Consider the following 14,563-nt stretch of genomic DNA (forward strand, 5'->3'; position numbering starts at 1 on the left):
CAGATTCTGGACGTGCCCCATCCACACCTGGGCAAGATCTCATCAAAGACGTCATCACTCTACCTACCGCCTCCACAACTGCCGGCCTCCCTGGCATGACGCGCCTGCTAAACCATGAATCCCATCTCCACACCATCCCTGACTCTCCAGGGCTGGGTGACCCACTGCAGGTGACACAGCTGCCTGAGGCCACCTGTAACAGGCTGCTCTCCCAGCAGAGATGCCCCCTACCCAGGGTGTTCCAATGGAGGGTAGGGATCAGATCTTGTTTTTGTTACTACCACCGTCTGCAGAATAACCCAGCTCAGCCGATGTGCAGTACACGTTTGCTCACGGAATTTACCACCAGCTCCCAGCCAAGAACACCTGGGTCAGCGAACCCCTTCCTTAGGGGTGTTTTTGGGGGCATTTCTTTGGGACCCAGTGTCAGAAAATTACAGTGACTGAGGTTCTTAGAGGACAATCTGTAAACCTGAAGAGGGTCAGAATCACTTATTCATCACTAAGCCTTGAAAGCTCACAGGATCCATCTGTCACTGAAGACTTCACTGTGCCCAGACATCTCAGAGCGTGTAGGACAGAGAGCCAACGTCTGCACTGCTCGGGAACTTGGGCATGTGAGGTCTGACCCCAGGAGTGGAGGGGGCACAGGCAGGCTGTGAAATAAGCCTGTGGGCGGCCAGCGTAAGTACCCCTCTGCCCCAGCCTTGGCACTGAATTCACAAAAAACGTATCCAATTTCTGGTGAGGCTTTGGATGGAATTTTTCCCCTGGCCCCAGAGATTAACACACCTGCCAAAGGCAATTCTGCTAAAAAAGGTAAGAACTCACCTTGACAACCTCCGACCCCCCCGCCTCAAACCCTGCCTTCTAGCCCTCCACTTTCCGAGCAACGACTCCTTCCTCTTGATCCCCATGCCTCTAGCCAGAGGAGAACAGGAATCCTGATGCTTGCCTGAGACTTTGGCCTTGGGTTTATAGTGTTAACATCTCTCTCAACAGTTGGCAAGAAAGATGGCAACAAAAGAAAGCACTGTCCCTCCCAGCCAGACAAGTACTGAGGGGTGATTCACTCTGCAGAGCCTCCTCCTTCTGCTTCTCGGCACTGAGGAGCCAATGGCGATGTGGATGCATTCGCTGTCATTCACCTCCCTTCCTATCCATCCCAGTTCTGGAAGTTTATCCCCAAGGAAGCCCCCTGCACCTGAGCAGCTCCAGGACGGCCCACAGATGCAACATCATCAGAGGCCCGACCTGGAGCAGACAGGTCTTCAGGAGACAATGTTTCTCTCCACCCACCCTGGCCATCTCTCTCCCACATCCCTCTATCCTGGAGGAGCATATCCCAGCTGCCCCGGCGGGATGGCACGTCGAGGCCTGAACGAAGCTCAGCCACTGAAGGGTCTGAAGACCCAGGTTCTGATGGAGGGAAGCGGGGGACAAGACAGAGCCAAGTGCTGTCAGATGGGGAAGTGGACTGAGAGCCAGGCAACCTCCGCGAAGGTCCTATGGTCTGCCTCCTGGGGCTCCCTTCTGTGTCACCCCCTCCTGTGCTGTGGGAGGACTCAGGGCCCGGCGGTGGGGGGAGAAAGGGTGTGAGGGCGTGGAGCGGAGACCTGGGCGAGACCTGCTGCCTCCTCTCGCTCTGGACCACCTGCTCAGGGAGCCAGTGCCTTGCAGAGGCCCCAAGAGGAAGAGCCAAGCTTCCAGCTAGCAGCCGGGGAGCGAGTGTGGCCCTGGGTTCAGGCCTGTGATGGCTAGCGTCTTAAAGGTCAGGTCCCTCAAGGGCCTCTGAGCCAGAAACGCCCAGAGAAGCCCTTCAGATCCCTGCCCCACAAAACCAATGAGATCGTGTTTGTTGTGCTGCTATAAGCTCAGGGGTACCTCGTTAGCATGTTCAGCTAACTGTGGTTTCCTTCAACAAGGGGCAGAATCAATCTCCTCTCCCTTGATCACCCAGAAGCCCAGAGTCCAAGCTGTGAAGGAAACTCCAGCCCGATTTCCCAGTCTGGGCTGCAGCCTCAGAATTAGGAAGTGGGCAGAAAGGGGCCACCTGGGCCGCCTGCTATGTGCCAACCGCAGGCTGGGAGCTTTCATCAGCTGGAGTGCTGTCCATCTTCCCAGCACCCTCCACTCGACCAATGAGGAGGCTGAGCTCCGGGAGGTGACTGGCTTAGCCCGTGTCATGGGCATGCACAGAGACCACCAGAACCCCATCCCCGAGCTCAGACCAAAGCGTCAGGCACAGATTTGGCCACGAAAAGTCATCCTCCTTCCTGTAAAATACCATCGTCTCTGTCTTCTGTGCAACGCCCAGGCTTCTAAACGATGGAGAAAAGGCTGGAGCAGCAGCCACTTGGCTCCAGAAACTGGTTACGAAGCAGAAGTCCAGATGTTTTCTTTTTTCTCTCTAAGCATCAAATCACACAGCAGCTTGCAACACTCTGTGTGGCCCAGCTGAAGAAATTCTACACACTGCTTCAAGGACCTAACTCACAACTCATCTTAAACCATCACAAGAAAAGCCCCATTAGGGGGAGAGGGAGGTGTGTGTTAACGAGCTGAAGTGTGAAGATGGGTATGAATAAGGAGCAGCGTGAACACAGCATGCCCAGCAAATGAAATAATTACCCAGCTTACCCTTGTTACAACGCAATAAATTTCACGCAATTCCTAAAGGCCAACCCGGTTTTTTCTTCCTTTTTTTCTATCCACTTTTTACATTTTCGAAACTATACTTTAATTAGCATAACATTTAAATTAGCGAATGGAATCTTAATTAGTGGAAGAAATAGACTTTTGTTGGAGTGGTAACTAAAACAAATAAATCCACTTCCTCTTTCAACAGCCGCTTGCTGATGGTGCGTTTAATAGCCTAGCGTACCATAAACAATTTGAGAGAAAGATAAGTAATTAAATTAGAAGACATACCGGCCAGCTCCCAGCTCTGAGGAAGTGCTTCTTCTCTTTCTCTCTCAAAAGGGCCCCCTCCCTTCTTCCCTCACCCTGGTGGGTCTCCAGGCTTTCAAAACAAATAGGGGTCTCTCTAGACTTTGTTGGGTGTTTCCCACAATGAAAATTTCTTGATAAGTAGCGGGATAAAAACATTGCTTCCCATCCCCCTGTTCTGTTTTCCCTCTGAGATGTCCTAGTTTAATTAACTAAGCCAAGGAAGGAGCTCAATAGACCAGATTGAAACAGTGGCTGGTGGACAAGCACCAAACCGTCCCCCATGGTCGGGGCCCTTTGTAGAATGATGGGCTCCACCCCACATGGGGCCAGCACAGACCAGCAGCATCAGCTGCTAGAAAAAGGATAAGAACGAGGACAGAAGCAGCTGGACACCAGAGGGTCCCTTGGAGCTGAAGAGAGTTTTAGAGACCACAGATGGTACTGCCTGCCCACCACATCTCAGCCGAGAAAGCTGAGATTCAGGAAGATGAAGGACTTTTCCCAGGTTGGCAGGGAAGTGGTTTCCCCTTGGATCAGACATTCAGGCCTCAGCCTGCGCCCTGTGCTCCGTATTCTATCAGACGCTCGTCCAGCACATGGCTAGGGATCCCTGACCCACCCACCACCCTCTACTCAGCCACGACTCAGAACCAGCCCAGCCCTGGGAAGCTCCAGCTTGACTCCAGCAATCAGCATCTTGTCCCTTCACAAAGAGACCTGAAGATGCGGTCCTACATCCTGGGGCTCCTATCCCAATTTCTCCAACAAGAGGACCAGACAAGACAGCCTCTTGGTGCATCACCCCGCTTCTCCCAGGAGAATTCACCCAACAAACGCACCAGATGTGTGAACTTGGGAAGTTAATCTACCCCCTAAGCCATCTGCTTAGTTTATTAATTCCTTCATTCAGGGTTTCTGTTTATTCAGTAAATACTTATTCAGTGCTTCCTCTATTCCAATCATTTCCCTAGAGAGAAACCCAGGGTGAACAAGACACATAAAAGTCTCTGCCAGCATGGGCTTGCAATCCTAACAAAGAAGTTAGACTATGAGACAAACAACATGATATGATGTGGAGGCAAAAATGCCATGAACAAAATAAAGGGGTTAATTCACAAAGTATGGGTGGGACAAACCTCCCTTGGGACCCAGCTCTCAACAGGAAGGAAGACATCTGATGGGCAGGGAGAACCCTTCCAGGAAGAGGGACTCTGAGGGCAGAGCTCCTGAGGCAGGAACAGCTGTGTGTGTCTGAGAAGAGCACAGGGGTTGTGGTCAGAGCAGGTGTAGGAGGCTGGGGAAAGGAGAGAGCAACTGGCACACAGGACCTGGGCTGCTGTCCATGGTCCCAACTCTGGGTTGTCCAGAAACTGCCACAGTTGTACTTGCCTCATAGGGAAACTCTGATCAGCATGTCTTGGACGATGACTGGCACACAGCAAATGCCCTGTAAATTATAACTACAAGAATTACATTTATAACTGAGACCATGTGTTGTAACAATGACTAAAATGAGATGGGTTTTCTCTGCACACAAGAGGCACACTGGATATAGCAACTGCCTATTTGGAAATCCCTCCGTTTGTTTCATGTTGCCAGTTTAACCCTCATCAGTAAACCTGGGAAGAGCCAAAGTCTGAAAACTATTAGGAGAGGGGGTGGTCTCACTTGCCCTTGGCCTATAGGGAGAGTGAGGGGGGAGGGGACGGGTACCCAGGGCTCTGGACCCCCAGGAGTTCCGGATGGTGAACTTGAGTCCCATCAGCTCTGGGGATGCTTATGTGACAAAGCAGAGTATCTCAATAACACAACCAAAATCTATGCTTCAATTTACTTCCAAAATCATAAGAGCTGCTCAGCCAGGACTGCTGATCCCCTGACATCTGTAGCAATGACAAGACAGGTTACTTCTACAGAGATGCATATTGAAGAATCTGAATCCTCTGCTCCACCTTGAGTTCATTCCACTAAACTCCGGTACCTGCCATGTGTCTTTCTTGCTGTCAGGAATACATCCTTAGTTAAGTGATTGTATAATGATAGCTTTTACCCTTGATTAGGAGGCTAAATGTGACAATAAGCATGAATGACTTTAGACACTTGAAAGATATTAAAAATTAAAAGTGTTTGAGACTTTTTTATGTGCCAGGCATCATCACAAGTGTTTTAAATGTACTGGCTGTCACTTTTCCATGAGGCCTCATGGAAAGCATGTACAGCAGAGTTTATTCACTCCCATGGCACAGGTGAGGAAGCTGAGGCCCACAGAAGGGGAAGATCACTTAGCACAGAACAAGTGGTGGGGCAAGACCAGAACCCTGAACTCCGACCCCACTGTGTGGCTCCCAACCATTCTGCCACATGGCTGACAACTCCCAGTAAACACGGAGGGTCCTTGCCTGGGTGAGCATTAGGGTAACACAGCTGGCTGAGCAGGCCTCTTAGACGGTGACCTCGAACAAGGCATTCAGGTCAAAATTTCTACCCCTTAAGGCAAAACCATCTCAAACACTCTTAACATGCAGATACACAAGGAAGAAGGAAGCAGCTTGACATCACTACAATGATGAGGAACTCTTCCCGGAGCCGATGGTGAGAAGAGAGGCCGGATGCAGGGGTGGGTTGGGGCCCCTGTCCGGCTGCCAGGCCCCGCTCCACCACCTGCTGGCTGGGCCACCTTGGGCCCATCAACGAACCCTCTTTTAGAACTGGTACCCTCATAGATAGTACGCAGGTGAAACCCATCTTTCATGGGAGGCTTTTTACAAGAATAAAAATGAAATGATTCATGTATTTAACCCAGCATTAGAATAAAAAGTTAAAGTTAAGTTGCTCAGTCGTGTTCAACTCTTTGCAACCCTATGGACTTTAGCCTGCTAGGCTCCTCCGTCCATGGGATTTTGCAGGCAAGAGTACTGGAGAGGGTTGCCATTTCCTCCTCCAGGGGATCCTCCTGACCCAGGAATTTCCCTCATTGTAGGCAGATGCTTTACTGTCTGAGTCACCAGAATAAAAGCGATGCCCCAAAGTGGCCACTGTTGTCCTTACATGTTGTGACTTACTACCTGAAAATCGATTTTGCTAACTCATCACAAGAACCAGGTCATCCTCTCATTCCAGCTGTTGTCCAAGGGACTGTATTTAAGACATCCTGGACACAGGGTCTGTGTGACTATTGTCCAGGACCTTCCAGGGTGCCTGGCATGAGGTCAACAGGCGACATTTGTGACTGATGGACAGTGAGCGGGCACACCTCCTTCCTGTAGAAATGTCCACACACTTTATCCAAAGGCCTGCTGAGAGAGTAGGGGATGGCTGAACTCATTGCTGGAATACTATTTTTTAAAATGGGCATAAGAAGATACCTCGTCAATTTGCTCTTGAGGACAGGCAAAAGAAGACCCCAGTCCCTACATGAACCTGAGTGACTCAAGGCACCTCTCGGGCCGAACTGGAGAGCTTCTAATACTTCTTCCAGACTTGGAGTCTACAGTTCTAAGACTCATGACTGACAGCAGGAGGCCCCACTGCAAGACAGTGGAGAAATAGGTCTCAGATTCTGGGATCAGGATGACTGCAGCGGAAAAGGGCCTGGGTCCAGCCAGGAGAGAGGGGAGGGGAGTGTCAGGAACACAGCTGGTCTTCACTGGGTCAACACAAGATTCCCTGCAAGAGTGTGACCTTGGGCAGGTCTTGATTGAAGGGGAGATTTCACACCCAGAGAAAATTATATGGAGACTCTTCCTGAAAGCCCAAAGCAGTTTGGAAAGGGACTAGGACCAAAATAAGTGTTCCAAACAAAAGAAGCATCCCTTCTCTTCCCTCCTCCAATGTTCCCCAGGAGCAAGTCACCAGAAGGAAAACCTTTTCCAGCCGCAGCCCCCTCAGTTCCTCGCTGGCCAGGCAACTGCAGAGAGCAATAAAACTTTAATGGCTCCCAGTGGGTCGATTTTGCGAGAAGGAGAGTGTGATAAATCTCACCCGATGCTTATGTGCAGCTTAAAAACAAACGGCTCCAATCACACTTAGCAGGGCCGGCCAACCTCCCCAGCATGGAGATGTGGCAAAGTAGGGTTTGCCCACCTGCAGGGCCCAGGGAAGGAGAAGTCTAGGGAGGAAGGCAGGGGTGGAAGAAGGTCAGCTGCAGGATGAACTTCAACCACTCTGCAGTGGACGGTTTGATGCAGACTTGAGGCCATTCTGCCAAGCAGGGGTGGACGAGGCAGCCTGGTGGATTCACACGGCTGCAGGAGACACTCATGGAGATACCGGCCTGGCTGCCAAGGGACCTACTGACTCTCTCCAAGTCTATGGGAGACCCAGTGCCTCTAGGGACTCCCGTCACTGTGGCTGGTCGCTCAGCAGCTCTGAGCACCTCACTACCCAGTGAGAGACATGTGATGTGCATGAGCCCCAGACACAGGGGACCTGGAGGTTTAAGGAGCAAAGCACCTCTTCCCAGCAGCGCCCCCACTGACTCTCACCACGACGCCGCTCCAGCTCCACCCACCCTCCTCCTGTTGAGCCCTCAGCCCTCACCAACCCAGAGCCTCTGCAGGACCACACAGCAAGACCCCATCAAATGACAGGTGTGCTCCGGTGACTCACTTGGTTGGAAGAAAGTGCACTAACAAAGCTAAAGAGATAAGTCCCAAATCTACAGAATGATTTTCAAAGTACTCTTGGAAATGCAGTCACCACCTTGCTATTAATAATCACAATTACTATTAACAGCAAGGATCAAGGAAGGCTCACCATGTGTCAGACCCAGAGCTAAAGTTCTAAAAGCATTACGTTATTTAACATGCAGAATAACCTGAGACTGAGATAGACTCCTAGACACAGAGAACAAGTGGGTGGTGGCCAGAGGGGAGGATGGTGAGGGGCAGTGAGTGAAATAGTTGAAGGTATTCAGCTCAGTTCAGTCACTCAGTGGTGTCCAACTCTTTGCGACCCCATGAATCGCAGCACGCCAGGCCTCCCTGTCCATCACCAACTCCCGGAGTTCACCCAGACTCACGTCCATCAAGTCAGTGATGCCATACAGCTATCTCATCCTCTGTTGTCCCCTTGTCCTCCTGCCCCCGATCCCTCCCAGCATCAGAGTCTTTTCCAATGAGTCAACTCTTCGCATGAGGTGGCCAAAGTACTGGAGTTTCAGCTTTAGCATCATTCCTTCCAAAGAAATCCCAGGGCGGATCTCCTTCAGAATGGACTGGTTGGATCTCCTTGCAGTCCAAGGGACTCTCAAGAGTCTTCTCCAACACCACAGTTCAAAAGCATCAATCCTTTGGCATTCAGCCTTCTTCAAAGTCCAACTCTCACATCCATACATGACCACAGGAAAAACCATAGCCTTAACTAGACGAATCTTTGTTGGCAAATTAATGTCTCTGCTTTTGAATATGCTATCTAGGTTGGTCATAACTTTCCTTCCAAGGAGTAAGCATCTTTTAATTTCATGGCTGCAGTCACCATCTGCAGTGATTTTGGAGTCCCCAAAAATAAAGTCTGACACTGTTTCCACTGTTTCCCCATCTATTTCCCATGAAGTGATGGGACCGGATGCCATGATCTTCATTTTCTGAATGTTGAGCTTTAAGCCAACTTTTTCACTCTCCACTTTCACTTTCATCAAGAGGCTTTTTAGTTCCTCTTCACTTTCTGCCATAAGGGTGTTGTCATCTGCATATCTGAGGTTATTGATATTTCTCCCGGCAATCTTGATTCCAGCTTGTGCTTCTTCCAGTCCAGCATTTCTCATGAAGGGTATTAAGAGATGCAAACTCCCAGTTAGGAGAGGACTATGTCATGGGGATATAATGCACAGCCTGGGGAATATAGTCACCACCTTTGTAAGGTGATACATGGTCACTAGACTTATTGTGTGGTCATTTCATGAGGTATAGATACAACAAGTCACCATGGGGTACCTAGTGTAGCATCTAGTATAAGTCAATTTTACTTTTTTTTTTAATTCTGAGACATAGACTTTTGTCCCTCTTTAACAAATTATGAAGCTAAGATTCAAAGAGTCAGTAATTTCCCAAAGCTATTCAGACAGAGAAAGGAGAAAGGAATAGAAATGAAGTTATCTTTACTCCAAAAACCGTCCTTCCTCTTGAGATGGTTGGTATAAAGAAAAAAATTAGAGGCTAATATTTTAAATTACATATAAAATTCTAAAAGCTAATGCTTACAGAGTATTTATCCTACTGCAGACACCATGCTAAGCATGAGCGAGTGCACTTAATCTTCACAAAAAAATCTAAGTAGATACAGTTATTGCCCTCATTTGACAGATAAAGAAACGGAAAGTGGAATAGACCAAGGCAGTTATACAGGATCACATGGTGGGTTAAGGATGGGAGCCTGGAGGGAACCTGTGTCTCTGGGAATCTTGGAACTTGGACTTAACCTGCCATGTTCTGCGACAACAAACCAGGACTCATCAGTAGCCACAAGAGCACAGGTTTGAGCATGAGCATAATTGTTCCAACTCTGGCTGCTGTCAAGCCCCAAAGATCAGGACAGGTATAAAAGGGCCCAGAATCCACAGGAGGGAGGCTAGAGGTTGCCGGGGCCCCCAACTCTGGAGCACCTGCTGGACCACCGTGCCAGTCACATGGGGGGCTTCAGGAGGCCCTGGGGTCCCAGCCAGACCCTCCCACTGAGGACCACCTGCTCTCATGTTAGGGCTTCCTCCAAGGAGACAGCTCTTTGAACTGGGGAGGCAGTAAACGTTGACCCCAAGTTTGAAGATGAAAAGAAACCAGTGCAAATGATATATATTCCCAGATTCTCCAAGAAATCCATGAGCTGTGAGAAACCTGCCTGTGACCTGGGATACACACAATCCTTGTTACCCACCGAGTCTGCATTCACGAATGTGTCTACTCACAGAAACTCACTGTGACCCCACCATCAGTGCTTGTGGGGCTTTCACATTCCTTCCCAAACACAGACAGAGCAGCAAATGCCAAGTCACCAACACACATGCCCCCAGCTCAGGGGTCAAGGGCACCTTCAGCTCTCTTGATCCAGCTCAGACTCAATAACCGGCGTCCCTCTGAGGTTGACTAGGTGCTGTGGATTTTGCAGTTTCACTTTTCTTGGTGCTTTTGCTGTTTCAAATGCCCCCAAGAGCAATGCTGAGTGCTGCCTGGTGTCCTAAGGGCAGGACACTGGGACACGTGTGTTACAGAGGAAATGTGTGTATTAGATGAGCTTTGTTCGGGAGTAAGGTACAGGGATGTTGGCCGTGAGCTCAAAACTAACGACTGGATGATACAGATTAAATCATGTGTATTTAAAAAATGAGGTTAGGCACTGATCAGTAGATGGAGATGTGACCAGAAGCTCTCAACTCCTCTCCTCCCTTAGGAGGGACACTGCGGGACTCACTAACTCAGGCGCTGAGACACCTTCCCAGGACAGAACTACCACAGATGATGAGAAGTGGCTGTGATTTGGGCTCCGACCCAGAGAAGGTTAGCTACTACCTGCTCCTCTGGTAGCTAGATGTCCTTGAGAAATCCACTCCACCTCAGTTTTGCTGTTTAGAGAAGGAAGGTCACTACAGCCTCTGCCTCAGGTAAGAGTGCAGTGAGGTCAAGGGTGTGGCCTGGCACCTGCACAGGCTGGACAAGGGGGACGGATCGAAGCTGCTGCAATGCTGTGGTCATGTGACTCCCCCACCTGGGGGGGTCACACAAAGCCTATCACGGACCCCCTCCATCCTCTGCAGCCTGTGCACTTCCTGGCTAATGCCAGGAGCCACCCAAGCTCTGGAGGACCGTCTCCTGAGGTTAACACAGAAGATGCAGTGGCTACACCTCTGTCAGGCTCACCACCTCCGCCCCAGACATTAGGCTCAGGAGCCCCAAAGGGCCCGGTACCACATCCAGGAGAAGCCCCTCCACCTTCCACTTCACCCCGGCCCCTCTTCCTGTCTCCTGCCTCCTCTCTCACAGCTCAGCTCACAGACCCCACGCTTTATCCTACAACAACCCGTGCCAGCCCCTCATCCGCAGATGTGCTGTCCCCCACCCTTGCCACGCTCCCTCCGTCCACTTCTGCCTGGCCCAGTCACTCCCTCCTGAAGACATCATGCCCGGGCTCATGACAGGTGGCACATCCCTCTAGGCGTCTTCACGACCAAGTTAAGCTGTGGACAGTCTCTCCTCCAACTGCCTCCTTCGCTCTTCCCCTTCGCCTCCCCATGTGCAAATCCTAAGGAAGAGTCTGATCTGTGCTCTGTTACTGGGATGAAATTTCACCTGGGCTCCCAGAAGCCGGCACTTCTCTACCCTAGGCTCAGGTCAACTTTTCTGAAGCACGAGCCTAGTGACATCACTTCTGCCCAAACCCTCACTCACCGCCCTTTGATTACAGCATCACATACACACTTGTCAAGGACATGGCAATGTCCTCCCCAACTTTCATGGCTCTGACTTGCTCCCTGAAGACGTCATCTGTCTAGGTGTCATCACCTAGACAGATGACCCTGCCTCCATCCCTGAGCACACTTGACACCTGTCTGGCATCTCTGTTTACCTGATCTGTCACCTCCCCCATGAAGCCTTTCCTGATCTCCCAACATCAAAAAAAAAAAAAAAAAGATGCCTTGCTGTTCTGGGTCGCCACTGGACTCTGTTCCTACTTCTACTGAGGGATGTACATTCCAACCTAGTAGAGAAACACACAGGATTGTCTTAAACACCTGTCTGGATGACTAGACCTAGAGGATAAGAACTGGCTGTGATGTGTCCTCTCTCCTCAATGGTGAGCACATAGTAGGACCCCACATCCGTGTGTTTAAAGAGGTGGTTCTGGAGGTTTTATTGGTCACTGAAGAATGGCTAGAATGAATGCTTTAAGCTCAGTGGTGAATGTTATGCAGTCACGTCCAAACAAGTGGAGTGGAGAGAAATGGAGTGTATGTGCACCCACCTCAGGCAGGGACCTTCCAAGAGTAAGGCCCCTATCTCTTCCCTCCTCCTGGCTCCCCGTCAATATCTAGTCTAGAGATGTGGAGTCCTCAAGATTCAAAAATGTTTCATTTACTGTAATCTTTATCCTCAAGAACCAGAAAGGCAACATCTTGCTGTCCAATCACTCAAGAAGCACCGATTTTACTTGATTATTTACTGCTCTCCAGATAGAGAAATGAAGAGAAAAATAGACAGGTCAACACACAAAGAGAAACCATCAACACTGTTAGCTCAGTTTGGTTCAGTCGCTCAGTCGTGTCTGACTCTTTGCCACCCCACGGACTGCAGCATGCCAGGCTTCCCTGTCCATCACCAACTCCCGGAGTTTACTCAGACTCATGTCCATTGTGTCGGTGATGCCATCCAACCATCTCATCCTCTGTCATCCCCTTCTCCTCCTACCTTCAATCCTTCCCAGCATCAGGGTCTTTTCAAATGAATCAGTTCTTCCCATCAGGTGGCCAAAGTATTGGAGTTTCAGCTTCAGCATCAGCAACACCATTAGAGCTGCCCCTTACCTACTGAGTGGGCTTCCAGTGCCCAGCCAGAGGGAAGCAAGTCTTTTAGGGGAAGTCGAAGCAGAGGTCACCTGGAAGTTGAGGAAGGAAGGTACCCAGATACCTGGACTGAGCAGATAACACCTGGTAACACACTGAGGTCTGAGTTGGGGCCCATGACGGTGAATGGGAAGGATACTGGCATATGCCAGTTGCTCTCTAAAAGGAGAAACATACAAATGCATCCATCAAGACAGCATTTTCCATGGAACCAAACTTAAGCAGAAATTTGCTGTGAGAGATAGTGTGGAGTTGCAATTTACAGGATTTACAAAAAAGACATTGAATGACACCATGGAAAAATGCCTTCAACCCCATTTTTGTAAGTGCTGGAAAAACACCATTCAATTGCCAGATTCCGTATTGATTCTACATAAAGACAAAGGACATCACATGGATTCCTGGTGTGGGGAAGGCATTTCTTTATGGAAGACGATGCCATCTACCCGTCATTAGTATGGCATGTTTTCTGAAATGTTGTCAGGATGGATTTGAAGCCAGGCCAACCCTACACTTTTAACTAGCCCCCTTGCTCTCAAGGGCAAGTGTCTGCAGATGCCTCTGTGTGGAGAGACCCCACCTCCTGCTATGGAAACAAGGGGAGCCTGGCCCTCCGACCCGGGGGTCCCAGCCTGAGAAACACAGACCCCTAACAGAACTACAGAAGTCAGCACAAACTCAGACTTCCTTCCTGGTGAGCAGGATTTATCTGACCAACATTTCCCAGCTTTGTCTCTGATCTTCAACTTGGATGGAGTGTCCCTGGTGGGTGCCCTGGGCAGTTCAGAATGCCCCTTTAAGAAAGGAGAGGCTTTGTCCACATTAACCCTTTCCTGCCTGGCTTAAAGAATGCTCTCTCAAACACTCGCTTGATTCCACACTCGTAGGCTGCAGTCCATGGGGTCGCTAGGAGTCGGACACGACTGAGTGACTTCACTTTCACTTTTCACTTTCATCCATTGGAGAAAGAAATGGCAACCCACTCCAGTGTTCTTGCCTGGAGAATCCCAGGGATGGGGGAGCCTGGTGGGCTGCCGTCTATGGGGTCGCACAGAGTCGGATACGACTGAAGCGACTTAACAGCAACAGTACGGGCAGTGGGAGTGTCTGTCTTCCTGGCCCTAGCCCATAGGAAGGACTCACTCACTAGTTGCTCAATTAATAAGACACTTCTTCTCTGTTTCTCCAGGAAGAAATATAAGAATTATTTACTAACGCGGGTCTTTAAGACACACATTCCTTCTTTCTGTCTAAGGGGAAGGAGAAGATTATACACATCTTTGAAATGGAACAATCTAAAGAGATGCAAACAGAAAAGACCCATGTTCAAAACTAAGCTTGAAACAACTACAACCTGTGAGTCATCACATCCTAAAACATACCCGCAGGCACCCTCAAGGGTATAACCCTGTCTTCAGACCCTTGCCTAATATTTCTTAGTCCAGGTCCCTGCCACCTGCTCTCAATTACACAAGATGCAAACACTAACCATGGACAGAGGAGCCCGATAGGCTACAGTCCGTAAGGTGGCAAAGTGTCAGACACCACTGACGTGACTCAGCATGCATGCATGCAAACCTGCAAACGCTAACTAATTCCTTCTCGCCTCCCTCCTGTGGCCCCACCTTCACCAGACCTAAGTTTCTGTCAGCTCTTCTTCCTCAGGTGAGTCAGGAATCACTGTTCTGAAACTTCCCAAGACTCTAGCGCTTAAGTCCATCCTGCCAGACTTCTTTAAGCCAAAGGACTTACTGCTGCCAAAGAGCAACCTTCTCAAGCAAAGAAAGGCCAGGTTCCTGGTGTGGATCACACTGGGTACAGGGCTCTGCCCGGAACTGCTGCTGTGCTTGCATTCTCTTTCCCAAACAGGGAATCTTGGTATTTAGTACATCATTCTTTGCTTTTTTTTGATATCTAAAATAATTTCAGATTTGCTTTTTTCATCTCTCCTCCTAGTTGAGGCTTAGGGACAGGACTATAACGTAAAGGAGAAAAGGATGACCACTTGCTCTGCTGTTTAAACTTTATGAAACGTCATCTCCATGGGTGGCACTTGGGGGC

At 49.6% G+C, this 14,563-nt stretch overlaps 1 protein-coding gene across 2 annotated transcripts in view; it reads right to left on the bottom strand.

The window, feature by feature from the left end:
• The window catches only part of OPCML (opioid binding protein/cell adhesion molecule like), a 1,054,475-nt gene that overhangs the window by 919,793 nt on the left and 120,119 nt on the right, over window positions 1–14,563 (bottom strand). The window lies entirely within an intron of this gene.

The sequence above is a fragment of the Bos grunniens genome, chromosome 29 (genome assembly GCF_055505025.1).
Source record: "Bos grunniens cultivar Pamir isolate PY7600 chromosome 29, Bosgru_T2T1.0, whole genome shotgun sequence".
NCBI lineage: Eukaryota > Metazoa > Chordata > Mammalia > Artiodactyla > Bovidae > Bos > Bos grunniens.